General features: G+C 46.6%; 1 pseudogene; it reads right to left on the reverse strand.

Moving 5' to 3' along the window:
- Window positions 1-11858: 11858 nt before the first annotated feature.
- Window positions 11859-19993, reverse strand: part of LOC149358976 (uncharacterized) — a 32354-nt pseudogene continuing 24219 nt past the window's right edge.

Here is a 19993-nt window from a genome sequence, read left to right on the forward strand (position 1 = left end):
TAGGCGGAGGGCGAGGAACCGTCTTTATCTCGGGCCAGCTTAATGACTTGCGACACTTGCTTATCGGTGCTAAACGCGAGGACAGTTTAACGTTGCTTGTGATGCACAGCCGGCGACTGCTGAGCTCTTATGATATCGTCTTTCTAAAGAAGTGAAGAGCAACAGGAGAGAGGCTGAGACAAACACAAATGAAAAAGGAGGGGCATGGGGGGTGGGGAGGCAGGAAGGGGGGCGGGGGTGCGAAAAGGACGGGCGCTGGTGATGTCCAGTTGTTCCTGTGTCCGGTGTATTTTGATCTCCCATTTTTACTTTTCTTCCTCATGCCACGATAACTGTGGCTCAAACGCGAGATAGCTTGGACGTCTTTTTGTTGATCCGACGAGCAGCATGAGGCGACGTGACCACTGCCAGGAGTAACATGCGTTTTAGCCACTACCAACAGATTCAGCAAATGTGTGTGTTGGTTTTATGCAGCAGTCACGCCGAGTGTCCCCTGAGCATTGCAGGTAGGATGCTGGCGTCATACATAGCATTTGTAGGCTTAGAGGCCGTCACAATAAAACATCACAACACTTTATGGGAGCATACATGAATAAAATTGATTGGTTCGGGGAGTCCATAATGCAATTTAGTGTGCGCACGAATAGTACTTTTTCAGAAAACCTAACCGAATAAGAGTAGTGAAGCTTTGCTATCGAATCGAATACATGAAACCGAATGGAATCTGAATCTAATAGATTTACTAACATTTCCTGCTTATGCGAATATTCCTACAAAACGAATTATCGTACAAAGGGACTATGCGCTACCGGTGGCGCTGCGATACGGCGCTATAACTATCGAGGATATAGATATAACTGTTAAAAAAAATTTGTTATGTTAACAAAATTTCATTTGGTATTCATGATGACAGCGAAGAAACAACAAACCACCACATCTGAGTACATGAGAGGGGCGAGAACTACTTATTTCATTTCATTTCATTTTATTTCGGACAACAATACATGGTGTCCGCGGGGAGAGGCTAAAGGAGACTGTAGTGTCTCCTGACGAGGCCTAACACCCGCTTTACACGTCGGTGCAGATGGTGCAGAGTGACATATCAGTGAAAACAGTGGAGGCCATGACATATGAGTCATGGCCTCCGAAAGCGGGCATCAAGGCGGGGTTTGCTAGAGCGCTTATCTAGCCTGAGCCCTGCCTCATCACCCTATAGCCATATATATGAAAATTATAATCGGCCCCAAGCAGCGCAGCTGACCAGCCAGATATTTAAAACACGCTGGCAAAAGGTCGGCGCTTCAAAGGACCAGAGTGAAACCATCCATTTTCAATATTGGGCCGATTGCCTGTGCTGCATGGGACGCCATGCGAATGGCCCTTGAACCATCCTTTCTACACGAACCGATCGCGACATCAACCTGTGCAGCGTTGGTGTAGGTTCTGTTTTTGAAATAGACGTGAAATAAAATCTACAGCGCGTTTTATTCTAACCTTTCCGCCAATTATTCAACTATTGGGAAGCTTGACAGTGTATTTGATTCGTTTAGAATGATTGTAGACATGCACTGATTTGTTAAGTGAATCGAATAGTAGGAAATTCAATTCGCTATTAGAAAAAAAAGACAATTGTGTAAAAGTCTCAATCAATCAATCAATCAATCAATCAATCAATCAATCAATCAATCAATCAATCAATCAATCAATCAATCAATCAATCAATCAATCAATCAATCAATCAATCAATCAAAACACAAAAATGCTTTGAAAGACGGATGAAGAGGCAATCAAGCATGCACGTGAGCGGACAAAAAACGAGCAGATTGGAACTAATACAAAAGCTGGCTCTAATAACAGTGAACGGGGCAACTCAATCTGTTCGAGTTATTCGTCCACGCGTCCTATAAAGTTTTTCTAGCATGTGTATTTTTTGTTTTAACCGTGCGCAGTGCAATATAACAATAAAGAGGGGAGACGACGTTTAGATTCTGCCATAGTTCTTAGCTGGAACAAAGCCGATTTGGGCTTTTACGGGGCTAAAATGATCTCGAGTGCTTCCATTGGTTAAAAGAAACAATTTTCACGAACAATCACACAACGGAATATTCTCCAGCGTGGTATTTTCTCAGCATTGAATATCGTATCCCGCGTGACATGAGAGTAGAAATGAAGCTGTTTCATTTAGTGTACTTCTCCTACAATTTCTGTGCATCAGTGGGATAAAAACAAAAAGCAAATAAGTGACCTAATTATACGAAGAGAAAAATATTTGCCGATTTAACTTACCAGAAGAACCTTCTAAGTGCAAGCTTGCATTGCCACATGTGACGGGCTTGCAAGTTGCTGCTCGAAATCGCTTGCTTGTGTCGATTTCTAGGTAAAAAAACGAAAAGTCCAACCTTTTCCAAAGTCCACGGCAGCGTCACCCTTCGTTTGCGTGAGTGTACACGGCGAGAAAGGTATGTTTAACGCTGAAATCTTTCATTACACGACATGCGAGATCCATCACTCACTTTTTCTCAGTAGTTTTTCATACGTTCCTAAAAATGAGATCCCGTATTTAAACAGGATGGCGTGATTCATCTGTGTTTATTTTTATTCCGCTGCAGAGAAGCAATTGTCTGAGTAGATTAGAGTTGTTGCATCTCGCTCAAGCTTTACAGCTTGCAAAGCAATCGCATTTACAAGCAGGATTGTCATATTTATACAGCATAAGCAACTACAAGACTACTCTCTTCGAAACGTTGGCTAAGCACTTTGAGGTAATTGTCAAGAAACCCATCTTCTTGCTATCTCTCGACCATGGACACCAGTCTAAGGTATACGGGCATCACGTGATGGTACGAATATGATACCAAACCTTAATTCTAACGGACTCTGTTGGTCTGTGGCCGGTTTACCTCTTTCTCACTTCCTCGCAGCGCTGATGATTAGGAACCAATCACTTTGGTCAAATGTTTAGGGGAATCCCCCAAGGTGGAGTAGATTTGTAATAAGGGAGTAATGACTCATTGACGTCCACCCGAGCGCAGCCCGAGCGGCTACAAAGGAAAGCTATACAGCTTTCTCAGCTTGCCGTCCCGGTTAGCGCAATTGGTAGAGCGACTGCGCCGGTGAAGCGGTGGTCCCGGGTTCGAACCCCGGACCAGGACGAATTTTTCTTTAACTACAAAGTTTCTGAGAAAGCTGTATAGCTTTCCTTTGTAGCCGTATGGCTGCGCTCGGGTGGACGTCAATGAGTAATTACTCCCTTATTACAAATCTACTCCACCTTGGGGGATTCCCCTAAACATTTGACCAACACAGTTCCCACTTCGCGTTATTGATCAATTCGCTCTCGCCCTACCATAAGCTTGTCGTCCCGGTTAGCTCAATTGGTAGAGCGACTGCTCCGGTGAAGCGGTGGTCCCGGGTTCGAACCCCGGACCAGGACGAATTTTTCTTTACCTACGAAGTTTCTGAGAAAGCTGTATAGTTTTCCTTTGTAGCCGTATGGCTGCGCTCGGGTGGACGTCAATGAGTAATTACTCCCTTATAACCAATCACTTTCCTATTACTAATTACTATCTTGATTACACTGGGCCAGCGCCGTTAATATGCATCTCGAAGCTGCCGCCTAGGCTCAGTGGTTATGGTGCTCGGCTGCAGACCCGAATGACGCGGGTTCGATACCGGTCGCGGCGGTCGCATTTCGATGGCGGCGAAATTCTAGAGGCCCGTGTAGTGCGCGATGTCATTGCAGGTTAAAGAACCCCAGGTGGTGGAAATTATCCGGAGCCCTCCACTACAGAATCGCTGATAGGCTTAGTAGCTCTGGAACATTTAACCCTATAAAACCGTAAAACTAAACCGTAATATGCATCCTTTCGCACGTATAACGATTCTCCTTAACAATTTGTAACTGGTCATTTTTTCAATTATACCGACACACTCGCTGCTACAGGCACACGCTTCATGCGCATCCGTCCAAGGTGAGGAACTCACTCTCGACAGGAAGATAGTGGTGCGTTTCTAGGTTGGACGTCACAACTTCTTTTACGATTTTCATGACACACAATGCGGGATCGGCACTATCTGCATATTCTCAGAGCTCCGTTCTTCCGCGTTTCGCCCGCAGACGGCACGAGTAGTACGGCGTTTCCGGTACGCTTCCTGGGAACACCGAGCGGCGTAGAGACGACAGATGCACACTTCATGATCTCACCGGGCAACAGTGATTCAACTTGCGTCTAAGGGATTGGGAGGGCTAACTTGCGTTTCGTTTACGGTAGAAGTGACGTAATGAAGGTCGATTTTTTTTTTTCTGATCTCCATATTCGTCGCTGGGTTTGTCTGATGGAATGTCTTCTGGTACACGTCGCGCTCCTAGCCTTCTATAATTTCTACAGTGCAGAAGTCTAGAGACGGGCACAGGGGTATATGCACTCGTTTAAGCTGTACTGATCTTATAGGTTGTCGACACTCTGTGGGAGCAGAACGGTTTCTTCCTCGAATTAAGTTTAAGAAGACCAAACAACGATGTACGACGTCTAAAATGAAAGAACTTTGTCAATCCGCGACCCTCGCCCGTACCAACCTGACCCCTTTCACCTGCAGTTCTGCTACATATCTACAGTACGTTTCTTTGGTCAGGACGGTTGGAGTGTCGCTCTTGCTGAGCCCATCTTGTACAGACTTTTGATGCAGCGAAAAAAAGAAGATAATATCGGTAATCGGTTCTCGATTGAGACGATCATTTATAGCGTCATTTTTCCGGCCATCGACTCAGATAACTTCGTTCAGTCGCATAAAAAAATCTTAGCACGTCGATGACATTTATTGTTGGGATACACGTGGATAGAAGAAAGGTTGGGAGCACCAAAAGATTGTGGACATGCAGTCTCGCAGTGGCAGACGAGGCTCTTTGCGACGCCTCCTGGTGATTGAGTGTGGCCGTTCGGCTAGATTTGGGCTATAGTTGGTTTCGGAGCAGCGCAAGCCTTCTTTGCAATAAGATCCAAGACTACGCATATGGTGCTCATTTTTTTTTTTTTTTTTTGCGTAGCCATGCGATCCACCTCACGTCAATAACCACTGTTTTTTATTCTTATCCTCTCTGTACCGAACTTACGTGTATTTTCTCCTTACATTTTGTTTGATGTCGTACTCTGCCGCCGTCTACGCTGCACTGTAAGAGGAAGCCAGGACCTCTCAAGCTGTCTATACAGCTTTTTCCCTGGCTGTCGTCGTAACACCTAGTTGGGGAAATAAACCTTCAACCTTCAACGTGCATTTAGTTTTTTTTCCTCTTTGGACAAGGCATACATATATGTCAATCTTTAGCATGCCCAACCGTCGAGACGAGTTATTTCATTTTTATCGGCATTCTCAGGGCCATCGACAATACACCACACCAAGAGATAAAGAAAGCAGATAAAGAAAGCAGAAGAAAGAAATGTATATATTCAAGGCCGCGGGTCCACAGCAACTTCTCGCAGTCGGGCAGGAGCCCGAGTCGCCGTAGAGGCCGTTATTATTTATCAGCAGCGGACATCTCCTTACAAGAAACATGTCAGTTGCTCAATTTCAAAACGACTCAGCGGCCCCCCCCCCCCCCCCCCCCCCCCCGCCCCTTTATATCGTGCGCTCATTTCACCACACTCCTTTGATTCTCGGCGAATGCGCATCGATTCGTGGCGGCCGGTGCAACCGTCGAGTTTAGAAATTCGTCGAAGTGGTGGGCCGCTTTCGCGACACGAACTGGCCGACATGCCGAGGCCGTGTTGTTGCCCGACGACCATCGACCGAAGCGCTCGCGCGTCGCCCGCCAGCGGGAGCGGTGTTGACCCGTCCGATTGTTTGAACTGCGGCAAAAGAATATGGACCGTGCCTACTACGTTGCTGTTGTTGCGGCGCGCGCAGCGCCCCGAATTTCCCGCCGCTGTCATTAGTCACCGATTGGCTCGGGAGATAGTGTTTCTCGGGGAACACGATAACCCACTCCCCGTACAGCCAGCGTCGACGATTTGGGTGACGAGGGGAAGATGTTTGTTATAAAAGGAAATGAGTACGTGTAGTATGCCATGCAGAATATGCCGTTGCTTGGTTTTGATGGACTTCGCCGGGTGTGCGGACAAAAGGGCAAAGCTGTCGTCGCGCAGAAATCTCGAAAAGGGGATGTGTGGACGAGAGCAGGAAGGAAGTGTACACACGTGCATGGTGAACGCCTATTCCGCGGAACGTGAAAAGAAACTAATTCTGGGAAGCGTTGGAAATTAAGCCGCCAGATGTGTGCTAGTCATGCGATGATTCAGTCGAAGCGAGCGCTTCGCGTTGACGTGCTGGCAGCGTTTTGAGGTACTAACCTCCTGCCATCAGAAAATATTACTGGCATTGCGTAGATCGATGTACTGTATCCGTCTATATGCATTAAATATGTGATATCGAAAATCTTTAAGGCTGTCCAGAACATGAGAGAAATTAAAGGAAATTTATCAGACATTCAAGAAATTCTCGATGATGGGCTTTTAGAGAAGATATTTTTTTTTAAATCAGCAGAAATGAGTAAAACCTGTGCAGCGTCGCTTGTCGAACTCTTAACATTCTGCTATGTGATAACAGATGCGCACTTACGTGCAGAAGTTAAGACCCAGGAAAAAAACAACAAAACAATAGAAATCTCAAGCAGCGCACCTGAAGGTTGCACTGGCAATTCCCCCTAGTGCTTAATGAGGGCTCCGGGATTCGGAACTGAGTCACGACGTCAAACCAACTAATGTGGACGACTGGGTCGGTTAAGGGCCCAATTTGGAGATTCACTGCGCGAATGGCTGGGACAGATGTACAAAGGACGGAAAATTTATCGCTCTCGTTCTCCGTCCTTACTCTGCCCGTGTTGTTCGCGAAGTGATCTTCAAGACAAATCAACAAATTTGTATCACAACAGATCAATGAGTGGGGCTTTATAATGCAACATTGTTAGCCATGAAGAACGTATGACCTAAATATAAGGAGAACAATATGTTGGGAAAAAAACAGCACTGAGACGAGAGACAAAGAAAGAAGAGGACAACAGACCGGCGCTGACCTACTCTTCTTTCTTTGTCCCTCGTCTCAGCGCTGTTTTTTTCCCAGCAGTATGTACGAACTAGCTCAACTCTCCGTTTTATTAGAACAATATGTATGTGCTGTAGCGCAGTTATTCCTTTCGAGGAACTTATCTGTTTTTAAATGAAATTGGAAAAGTTTGTTTGGAAATGCGCAGAAGTACGAGTCTGCATTTCACAGCAATTTCGTGGTGAAAGAGGAGAAATATCTCGACACATTTACAACTTAGCATATTCTTTCTTTAACGTTCTGAGTGGCAGTTTTACAGGCCCGACTAACGCGCCGCTCCGGGTTCTGTCTGCTGGAACGAAGACGCTTAACTATACACGGATCTCCTTTTTTTCTAAGCGCATTGACCTACAGTATTACAACCAGCTGATATGGTGAAAAACAAACCCTGTAGTTGTCACCGTGGTTCAACGACTCCGTCGTGCTCGACGCTTTTCCGTATGGGCGCGAGTCATCTGCATGCGTGCGCGTGCAAGAAGCAAGTAAACGTCGCCATGTGTTTTCGCCCGAAGCGGTCGTTACTCATAGGCCGCTTCCTGAGGTGATGACATCGGACCGCAGGATGCCTCCGACGCACGTGTTTGGCATCAACACTCGCACAGTCCAAGCCACTCGCGCCCTCTCTGGGCAAAACTCACGATATGATGCAGTGCAACAAAGTCTGTGCGGGTCTCGATATCGCATCCGGCAAAGTTGAGGATGCACTCCGTCTTTTTCGCGTTTGTTTATCCGCGCGACGATGCGCTGTAAATTACTCCCCTGCTCCCAAACATGTGGGAACCAGCTTGCAAGGGCGACGCACGCGGATGCATAGGTATGACGTCACCGCTTAACTCGTCTCGCTACTCCAGGGGAGGCGAAGAGCAGCGACCGAGAAGGAATAGCGTTGACGGTAAGAGTAGCGTGAGCAACTAGCAGGCTGATTCATTCACTTCACTTCACGCTTCAAGCGCTTCACTTGACGGAACAAAATCGGAGTAAAGACAACAATGGGAGCAGTTTCTTGCATCAGTTAGTCTGATCTGACCCTTTTCTTAATCGCACATGTTTTCTCATTCCTATGGTTGTCCTTGTGAACAAAAAAAGAGAGCAAATTGCATCGCTTCGTCCTTGAAGAGGATTAGCGGCACCTTAATTTACTCGAGGGATCATTTAAATTCTGCTAGCTTCATGTGCAGTCCCCGTCAAAAGTATACAGTCCAAGGGGTCTGCTCGTGAGGCTTGCAACATGCCTCGTTATGCATCCTCAGCGACTATAATCTATCAAAAAAGTAATGGCTTCGCGTCCTTAATCCACCTAAGCTTTGGACTGCTAGATGCGCTATGGAGCCCCGCTAAAAAGCTTAGCAGCAAACCACTTGGGTTATATACTTCTGACGGGGAGTTATATAAACTAGCATCAGTGCTTCGACCACCGCGTATCGCAGTCATTTTCTTTCGTCTTGAGGGCTGTCGATTCAATCCGGGAGTCGAATTTATAGAAACAGTTCCTTTTTCTTTCATAGCATTATACCGGAATGGAACATTTGTCACTCCTGCCACTAATCTAAATTTTTTATTATGATTTTGCCTGCAATGTCAAAGCTACATGCCGTTGTGACGACTCATGCACTATGCATACAGAAGAGAGCAAGACTGCTCGTGTCCAATGGCACTTCTGGGAGGTTTTGTAAGAACCCTGCGGTAAATAAATGCCCTTCCATGGTTTTTCACAGTGAGACGAAAATTTTATATAAATTGTTATTTATGCATGCTCGTACCACATTGACTACGGAGACGTTCGCCTCTGTCAGCGAAGGTTCCCAGAAGCTTTTTTGCTATGTTCAAAGAGCGAATAAGTCCTATCTGCTATATCTGTCTAAATTAAAGTATTCCGCAGTTGTACAGCGCACACAGACCACGACTAAGGAGAAGTTTAAAGACGCTGGCGGGCCTAGTTTGCCAAGGCGTGAAACATTCCTTTCAACTTGTGTCGAAATAGAGACTTACTCAGCATCGTCGACAACAAAGACATGAACTAGCTGAAATGAAAGTTAGTTGAAGAAAGATGTGCGGAGTAACTAAGTACGACGTAAGCTGAAAACAGAAAGCAAGGGAGCCTGACAGCCATTGTTGGTTGCACAGATGGCACGTAAGGTTTACAGAACATGACAGCCAAGAAAAAAAAGAAAATTAAAGACCAATTATCACTGTCAATAATAAAGCAGCGCTCTGCTTTAGAAGGTCATATAGACAAGTGCGGATTGGTTTGGTTTGGTTTATGGGGTTTAACATCCCAAAGCGACTAAGGCTATGAGAGACGCCGTAGTGGAGGGCTCCGGAAATTTCGACCACCTGGGGTTCTTTAACGTGCACTGACATCGCACAGTACACGGGCCTCTAGAATTTCTCCTCCAAAGAAATTCTAGCCGCCGCGGCCGGGATCGAACCCGCGTCTTTCGGGTCAGTAGCCGAGCGCCATAACCACTGAGCCACCGCGGCGGCCAAGTGCGGATTGAACAACTCAATTCTAAACTGCACGAGACTGACGTGGTCCGTAAACTTTTCCAGTGAGCTGTAAATAAAATCTGCTGCGCGTCATCAAGCTAGAACATCGTAAGTAGCGGCGATTCTTAGTCCAATGTGATTTATACACCTACCAGATTGCTTGCTTTTCCAGATTGACCTCCACTTGCACTTTATTTCGTATTTGCTAACCTCAGCTTATTTACCTGTATTTTAACTGTGTTCTACTTAGACTATAGCGTGACTCCACTCCTACACGTGCTGAACGGAATGGTCCATGCTGCCTCTTCCTTCGAAATTTGCACGCCTTGTATTCGCACGGGAGGTCTCTGCACTTGAGGCATTCTAGAAAGTCGGGGATGATAGATGGCGCGCAGGGGCCGGTCGTTTCTGCCCTTAGCAGATTGCCGCGCGTGGACTCTCATCACCGGAAGCTGAACTGAACAAGGAGGAGCACGCCGCGCGCGAGCCGCTTTTGGAAACCCCGAGCTGCTTGCGTCGCATAGCGCGGCTTGCGGTCCGCGTTGCAATGAGTTGCCCGCCCTTGTGCTTAGGCAGTTGTCTTGAACTGCTGTGGCCGCTTCGCTTGCCCGGCCCGCCGGCTGCGTGGACGCGGTGTGCAGAGCGGTGCAAAGAAAGGGGCGAGGGGAAAGTAAGAAGAATTTCGTGCCGGAGGGCAAAAGGAATTTCCGCTGCTCTCGACGGATTGCTTCTAGCCTTCAGCTCTAGATTCCTTGAATGAAACAAGAATAACTAACGATAAAGCGAGTAGATTTGCAGCGGCAGTTCAGTTCTGGTTGGACTTATAAATACACCGCCTCAACTATGCCGGTTTTGACCTTGAAAACAAGAGATAATCGCCATGTACAGGGAGTGCCTGTTAGAGGCTAAGTATAGTTATCGCTGTCCCCTGCTACGTTTGCTTTATCTTGGAATCCACTCCGTTACCCTTAAGGACCAGCGGTTATCTTGCCTTCGCATTACATGCCCTGCCCAAGCCCATTTCTTCCTCTTAGTAGGGGACGGCAGAAAGTTAGGTGGGCGGATGATATTAAGAAGTTTGCGGGGATACAGTGGCGGCAACTGACAAAGGACAGGGTTAATTGGAGATACATGGGAGAGGCCTTTGCCCTGCAGTGGGTGTAGTCAGGCTGATGATGATGATGATAGTTATTGCGGATGAGGCACTGCATCTTAGCGGGCAGGGAGAGAGTTTTTAGTTTTTTGCTGTGCATGAGAGGAATTTTACCGAGTAGCTGAGGGTAATCGTTCTCCTACTGTGTGCACATGTTAAAGATATAAAAATACAGAATTAGTAATCGGCTTTGTTCAAGAACGCTAAAATCTTCCCTGGTAAAATTTAAATAAAAAAAAAACGGCATCATATAGTGAAGGTGCCATTCCCTAGAAGGAGAAACACGGCCACTGATGTAGTAAAGTGTCAGTTGGCGTTTAAGATTATATGAATATTCGATGGTGTCGGATGCAGCGGGGGCAGGTGGGATTATACTTGCACAGGGTTCTGACGGCAATTGTTCCGCCTTTGTGACCTTATAAAACGGAAAATTTCCTCCCACTACAATCTTTTTTTTCTGCCCACACTAATTTATGTCCCACAAGGCCGCTATACCCCAGGAACTTCAAGAGCTGTTTTACCAAGGGACTCAGGTCGTGAACCTTGCTGGGCACACAATGTGAAAGACGCTGCCCAATTGCACACGCACGCACGCACGCACGCACGCGCAAACAAACAAACAAACAAACAAACAAACAAACAAACAAACAAACAAACAAACAAACAAACAAACAAACAAACAAACAAACAAACAAACAAACAAACAAACAAACAAACAAACAAACAAACAAACAAACAAACAAACAAACAAAAGATTGAATGAATGAATGAATGAATGAATGAATGAATGAATGAATGAATAAAAACAAAGAAAGAATCGTGCGATCAAACAGACATATGGATGGACACAAAAATGAAGAACGAACAAACACGAAAGAATAATAAGAAACAAAAACAAATGAAGAAGGCAATAGGTCGGCCAGATACCTTGACGTCTTATGACGTATTATAACCTTAAAATGACGTATTATGAGGCAAAGGGTGTAAGAGAATACCGAGGTTATATTTGAAGAAATCCTGTGAGAGAGAGAGCAGGAGGCAGCGAGAGTGGACAAAGACGAAACAAGGGAGGAAGCAGCAGAGCCCCATGAGTGTGTGTATTGCTATGAGGCAGCTTTCAGTGCTACGTGATGGAGTATTCCTTTTCGATGTCTTCCAGGATGAGCTTTTCCGAGATGTCGTACTCCACGGGACTTCCCACATGGGCCGGCGGAGACTGGTTCCCTCTGAAAAGGCAGCGAAGACAAAAGTGCGTCGTGATGCCTCAAACTGTTCAGTTTATAAGTGAATGCCTTAAAAACATGCACATTATGCCTAAAACCGTATGCGACCGAAAATAATATTGTGAACGCTTTGAGAGCGTGAGATGACACTGCGGAGCTGACTGCCATAGCGCCTTCCTAGATGGAGCATCAAGAGTGTTTGTTTCATGTAGCCTTAATTAATTTGTTCATAATTCTGCCAAACTATATGTGAAGAGAAGGCCTTGTCACGCTCGAAGCCTTTAGCCTTCCGTTCGCTTTTTCCTGTCTGTGTAAGCAGGAAAGAAACATAAAAAAACATAAAAATCGTAGTGAAAATGCCGGGGGGTTTTCGCGAGGCACTTTCATTAGGTATGAAGGCTTACTAAGAAATCAATCAATCAGTCAATAAATAAATAAATCAATCAATCAACCAATCAACCAATCTCAGAGAACCAAGCCAGCAAACCACTGGCGGCGGAAACAAATATATCTAGATCAGATCTGTAAAAAAAGAAAAACTGAACGCCCACCTATCTTGCCTGGCGTCGTTCTTGTCAGAGTACGTTTGCGCATTAGTGTTGGACTCGACTGCCTTCGTAGAACGACCTGAAGAAAAAGTTATCCTTTCACACACAGAAAGAAAAAAATTGCAAAGGAGTCGCTGTAGCCTAATATATCATAATATATCTTAGGACCGCACTGAAAAGATAACTCACCGCCTCCAAATATTGAATGTCCCTTCTTGAGTGCAAGCAAGAGTTTCAAACGTTAGAGCATATAACTCCTCTGCGCAAGCAGGGTAACAAGGGGATGTGCACCATTAAAAAAGCCTACCTGTTCTCGTTGGTTGGCCTGATGGTATCTGCTGAAGTCGTAGCTGGCTTCTGCGCTCTGAAATGTGGTCACAAATAAAGGAAAATAGTTACACACTCAGCTCCTTCAAAACACTGAAGGGAGACGTTTCAGCTATCTTTGAGAAGTTTTGCCGTTGCGCTGCGGCCACTTCTAGGAATATTTGCTTCAAATTAAAGGAGCCCTTAAAAACGTACACGAAGTCCAGACATCTGATGCGTAAATTGTGCGAAAGCAGTTAGATTTACCCTTGATGATAACTTTGGTACCTTTACACCACTGAATGCTTTTACTCTAAGCTCACACACGTGATAAAATTTTTCTGGAGGGTGAAGATCGGCGTGTGAATGGAATGGGATGGTGGGCTGAAGATGGCGGTGGATATGCAGCCTCCTAGCAAGAGGGTGCGGTGGGAAGGTGGTTGGAGGGTAGCGCTTCTGAAGGGTGGTGGCGGAGGGTGGGGGCTCCTCGCTCGAGCTGATGGCTTCACTTCAACAGACATCAGATTCCCGGGAGGGGGGTTCAGTAGCTCTGCTTTCGCAGTAAAAGAAAAGAAGAACTCTTGTGCGCCCTGTTTTCTGTTGATTAACTACCTCGTCCCGTCCCGGGCTGACGTGTATGGGGATTGCTTTTGTTTAATGATTCAAAGAGAAATGTCACCACTTCCTACTTTCATTTGCCAGAAACGCTAAGGATAATCGTTCAGATGCGGATCCATGTAAAAGGCAAAGACTGAAAAGGCAAAGAGTGACCAGTCGTGGTCACTCCAACATCCCAAACGCTACAAGCAGCCAATCTTGTCGGTGTATATTCTAACAAGCGAACAATGCCAGGAGGAGAATGAAAGGCTCCAAGGAGGCCCCCAACAAGATGACCCCCACCAAGAAGACCCGGCACCAAGCTCTACAGTGTATCCAAAGAAAGGTGTTGCAGGGGGCCCTTGTTATCTTTCAGTTTTGGCTGGAAAGCAATTAATTGTTTCGTGAAGTGATTGTTTCGTGAAGTATTACACATCGACTACAAGAGTCCAACAGTTATTAATGGATCATTTCTGTCAATAGTGCTGTAGTATGCCTTCGTATTTAATTGTTTATTTGTTTATTATAATGCGTTTACTACAATGCGCGCAACTGTGTTATACTTGGGTCAGCAATACATATAGGCTCTATGTGCTTTATTTTATGTAACTCGCGATTATCTTCTGTTCTGCCCCCTTATGCGATGCCTCATCAGAGACCCTTAAGAGTAAATACACGATGATAATGATGACGACCCTGATGCGAAATCAAAAAAAGCTCACGCCGCTGTTGTTGTAAAACGACGCCAGCCTAAGTGCCCCTGAAGCCCCAGCACACTACTGACGTAATACAGAGTCCTTGCCCTTGAAGCATGACAAAAGACGGGAACATGTCCTCCTGACTAGGCCCTGGTCTCAGAGGGTCCTGACGGTGCAGCAACCGTGGCGCGTCAGCAGTTGATCTTCGCAACAACAAATACACAAAAACCAGAGCAACATTATTTATAACGTTGTACGATGTACTCATGAAAACGTAATGACATTTTGCAAAAAAACAGCAACATTATAACTAGATGTACTCATGAAAATGTACATTTCGCGAAATGTAAATTTACATTTCGCAGTTGTAATTACAAAAGTATAATGTCACAGCGATGTAGGAAAAGCAAGGCAAAGCAAAGCAAAAAAAAAGTTGGTCAATAGTTGCTTCACAGCATAACAGCTCAGATAAGATATGATTGAAACAGCGCAAGGCCGAAGGCCAAAAAAGAGAGCAGAGGAAAGGAGGAAAAGGACAACACAGCGCTACATCATATCATGTACAACCAACTCGCCCATCAGCTCGTGCTTTCAGCTCAGATAAGAGTTCTTCTCATTTGATCATACATGCATGAGTAATATGTTTAACTCTCCCGCTGCGCAGTTCTGCTTCCCGCAATCCAAAGTGGCCCTCACCTGAGTGGTGGCCCTCACCTGAGTGGTGGCTGGTTTGGCCGCGGCGGCAGCGTTGTGCTTGCGCTTGTGCGGCGGGCAGGGGCTGCGCCTCGTCTCCGCTCCCTGGCCGAGCGGCGTCCTCGACTGGGCGCCGAGGCGGACGGCCATGCCAGCGACGGGCTGCGACTGGGACCTGCCTTCGGAGCCCGTGCTGCGGCTATGTGGCTTGTGGCGGTGGCCGCCGCTCCTGAAGCCTCCGGCCGCTTCCCGGGGAACTGACGCCCTGGGGCACAGGTTACGGGAGGGCCAGCTTTTGCGGATGATTAGCTCGGAACCATGCATGCAAACTTTACGTAAAGCTGTTTTACGCTCGAGATTTTAGTGGTGGATTGACATTGATCCGTGATCAATGAACTCGCTGGCCGTTCCACCTTATGCAGGACAAAAAGCTGCAACTACAAGCCTCATATTTCCTCGGTGGCGCTTTTTCATTCAACATGGACGTTTAAGACCACAAGACGACAGCGACGATGATCAGCAGCTCATAAAAAGTGCCTAAAAAGGACCGCACTGAAATTATATTCCTGAATGAAATGTGCCACGCATGGGCGGCGCGGTCGAAGCGCGGAAAAAAAAGAAGTGAAGCATACAAATTAGATTTTTTCTTAACCGTGGTTTCGTTCAATGAGACAGTGCATCTATGGTTCCGTATTAGGGCGTTCTACCATCGTACCCCGCAATAATATTTTGCGAACGTATTTTTAGCTATTTTTTTCTTCTTCAGTTCCAGGTTGCACACCTACCTGCGGTTTCCGTGGGCCTGCGACCGTGTCGGCGGCAGCTGCGGCCTGCCGAGTCCTACGAACTTGGCAGCGTTCGTGAAGAGGCTGTGCTCAAAGGCGCCCCTCAGGGGCACCATGGTAGACCTCCCGGCGTCTACAAAGTCCTCTGCTTCTTGCCGCCCTCCTTTCGCCAACGCCTCCGCCTTTATTGCCGGGTCGTGGCCTGTGCAGAAGCTTCCCAGATTCTCAGCCTCGATGTCCTCTAGAATACCGTCCGTCATCTGCTCGATCTCCCTGATCTGGCTCTCCAGTTCGCTCTGCTGCTGCTGCTGCTGCTCGCCCCGACTGCGAGCCTTCTGCTCCTCGCTGGAGTCGCTCGGTCTTCTGGGGTCTGCCTGTAGTTTGGGCATGGGGCTGTCGGCCCGCATGGAGTGGCGGTGCTCGCCGGACGAGGAGGCGACTCGGGTGGTCCTCACCAGCGGGACGCGGGACGCCTTGGCCGAAGTCGGTGGCGACGGTATCACGGAGTCGTCGGCAGGTCGCGGAGGAGGCGACGATATGGGGGGACGCACAGGGCTCGGAGACAGAAGGCTTACTCCTGGAAAGCCGTGGTCGTCACTGAGGTGAGGTTCGAGACGTCGCTCACTGAGCAGCGGGGTGGGACTTTGTGCCGGAGAGCCGTCGGAGTGCGCACTCCGGCCGGCGCCCATTATTTGATACCCTAGACCTGAGAGAAGAAAACAAAAAGATGATCTGTCATCCTCTAGGAAGAGGTTTCTTGTACTATGTCCTCCCACTGCATCAAGTTCTGTCCTTTTGTGATTAGTGAAGATTACAAAAACTAAGTCGCAATGCCAGCCTTCTGAGTTAATAGTTTTTAAGATTTTTGTTTAGGTTGTATATTTCTGCCACAGAACGCCGCTTGCAAATTTCTGGGACCTACATAGGTGTGCCGATGTCAGCAGTCTGAACATAGCAATGATATATATCTTGGTTAGTTCGCTTGTCTTTACAGGTCAAAAAGAATTGAATGCAGCCTGGACGCAATGGGTTCATGAGCTATGATTTGACTGGCAAGTAAGAACACCTACGTGGGAACCTTTCTTTGAGTTCCAGGCTTTCGGAGACCATCACTTAGTCATCCTTCAGTTCGAGTTGCTCACAACATATCGCAGAAGTAAACAACGACAAGAAAGAATAGAAGAAAGAAATAAAAGCAATGCCTTACACGTAACACCATCAAGCTCGCTGCCCCTGTGTTTATGCTTTCTCGTTTCATTCACCACAGGTCCACATCCGTCGATGGGCGCAGTGTCATTTGCAGACCCATCAACGGCCTGCAGTCCCCGCCCAAGTGCTCCCTGCGGACACTCAGTGGTGCACACGTACAGAACGGGGTGCGAACGGAATGGGTGTTTGCGCTGGCGAGTAACGCCAATGGGTGCGCGGCGTCGATTGACGCACGTTGTCCGGGCTGTCCCGTATGAACAACACGCGTGGCGCATGTATAGGTGCGGCAAACGCATCTGGGTCGCGTGACACTCCATCGCATGCGCCGAACCGACGGCGGCGCCTAGCACAATTGACTCGGCCCCGTCCTTCCACTCAACGCGCTCCTCGCAACGTCCACACAACATCCACGCACCGTCTCTGTACCGATCGCGGGGTTCAAGGATCAATGCCGGGACGTTAGCGACGACGTCGCTTGATGATGAGTGCGTTCGTTCGTAATAACGACGTTAACGTCGCGAGGCCTATTCCCTTTTCCTCCTTTTTTTTCCCTCCTCATATGCAAATACAGCAGCGACAACCAGTTACCACTGTGGCGAGTTTCTCATTCCGGATCAATCCGGAACCTTCCGGGTCTGGCAAGCCGCGCCTAGGTAGCCAGCCACAAAAGTTTATACAGAGCTCAACGAAGTCAGCAATGATAACATAACCATTTCTAGGTGAACCTTACATGGACGTCCGCTTTTATTTTAGCATTAAAAATATTTTTATGTTGAAAGCCTGTACCGTATTATGCCCTGAGGCAATCAATATCGCATTAAAAAAAAAGAAAGCCTGTATTGTGTTTTCAACGTTACCGGGTAAACCCGAAAAACGGCTTTCAACGTTACAATGTTTCGATGCGTGATCAGTGCAATGATGTGGGATCAATGATGCGTGAGATCAATGCACGTTACCTGAATAAGGGCGAATATCTTCATGTATGCGATGAACGGCGCTCGACAAAGCAGGGCAGTTTGAGAAAACCCAGTAATTATATTTCTTGAGTCATGAAGAATTGAAATGCCTCGCAGCTCTAGATAAGTAAGGGTATGAAGGAGTCAGGCAATGATGACGTTCGGTTTTTCGCAACGCAACGAAGCTAATCTTATAACGGTGAGGAGGTTACGAAGAAGCAAAAAACTAAAACAAAACAGGAAGGCGCTCAAGAAAGCAGCATGAATTGAAACGATCACGTAGGAGCAAAAAAAACAACAGACAACGGCCAGTGCTCATACATCATAAAAAAATGTTCGGCATAAGGCACGTATCAGACTAGTAAGGTTGTGCGCAAGCTGCTGACTGTTCATTGTCAGCTAGTTTCCTCTGGCATACTTCCTCTATTCAAATGCTGTGCATATATAAGTAGAAACACAAACAAAATGATGAAAACGTCAATGAAAACGCTGAGCTGATGAACCGTCGGCTCTTGGGTACACCGTTCTTCACGAATTCCGGATTTTCCTCCCGTTCCTATTTCGTAAACGCCTGATTATGAGTGTTTTCGAAACCTACGGAACTCCCCATTCTGCATTCGTGGGTTGATTGCAACGGTTGCTTATCTGCTGGAAATCTCTCCTGTGCTCTCTGAGCCAGGTACTAACGCAGTTCCTCAATATGTGTCGCATTGTTACCGCATGGCAACTCGGTATGACAAACAGCCACTTCTCACACGGAATGAACAATCGAAATTGATAGATTTTACAAGTGGCACAAGTTCGCATGTTCGTTTCAAGGCTAATTACTTTTTAACAAGGAGAAACGGAGAACCGCAGGCTGTAAAGCTTTCCCCTCAACGCTTGAAACAATCGCGATGGATTCCATGGAAGTCGGTTAAGCAACCCAGCTCGAGTTTTGTGCGATGCGTCTAGAGAGACCCCGATGCAAGCGGTGGTTATATACATAGTTGATGAAGGAGCCAGTACCCAAATAGCAACCAGCGAAGGGAGTGGCAGCGAGGCGGATCGAATATAGCGCAGCTTGGTAGAGGGCTATTTATGTACGCCCTTACACGGCACGGTTGTGAATAAATGCAGCAAACAACACCTACAGTCTTCTTTGAAAGTTAAGGATCCGGAGTGCACGTAACCCAGTCTGGCGTTGGGCCGTTTGTAGGGCACATAACCCTTACAAAAATGTCTTTAGACAGTGCATAGAGTGTTCGTAGACTTCAGTTAATAAAGTTATAGACTGTCTATAGACAAATCCTAGACAATAGTCTATAGGGAATACACGTCCTATAGACAGTCTATGGCCATACATTTTTAATAGACTTTTGTCTATAGACTCTCTATAAACTATGAATAGAAAAAAAGTAATATCTATAGGAAGGCAATACAGTCTCTAAAAAGTCTATAGATTGTCTATAGACCATTTTATAAGGAAAGGTGGCACTGCCGCAGTGTAGAAGCCCTTGAAAGTGGGCAGGACCCTCCACCTCACTCTCTTTACAAAGGTTTAGCGCGACAGAAGTGAAGGCTGACTGCAAACTTTCCGGGGCAAGCTTCTTCAGCTTCAACATGAACATCATGCAGAGCCGCGCTCGCTATGATCTGCAACGCAACGCAACCGCGACCATACCAAGAAATTTTGGACAAGCGCCTTTTTAAAACGAAAAGTTGTCCATGACCGCAATTTTTCGCATATCATAAAATCGCATCATAACAATCAATATATCCCCAGATCCCCCCTCGGGAAGCTCACAGTGTTCTGCTTTTATTTGTCAAAAACGCACCCTATTGGTTTTCAGTAGCGGTCTTAAATACTTGGTGCGAGCGTGGGACAGATTTTAAAAGCAAGATTTTTCTTTCCATCAGGAGGTGTCCCATCGATACGCTCATAATAACATCTTGCAATATTCCAAAGTTGCCTCGCAATTAAAAGTGATGTCCAAGAAAGCTGGACTTGAGTCACTGCAAGCGTAATGCTTATAACAATAGAGTGTGTCCTGACCTTTACCACTGCTTACAGGTGGGACCGTGCTTAGGAACTTTCTGATGTCTATTATTGCTTGGATTTGTCACTTTTAAACAACCTGAGTGTTCGATGCGTAGGAAAGTGGGATTTTACACCAACCAGATTTTACACGTGAGTGAGTGAGTGAGTGAAAACTTTATTAGCTCTAGATTCGGTTATATTCGGCGGGTTTGAGATGGCTTCG

This window comes from Amblyomma mixtum, chromosome 2, assembly GCF_055824585.1.
Source record: "Amblyomma mixtum isolate Tamu chromosome 2, ASM5582458v1, whole genome shotgun sequence".
NCBI classification, from domain to species: Eukaryota; Metazoa; Arthropoda; class Arachnida; order Ixodida; family Ixodidae; genus Amblyomma; species Amblyomma mixtum.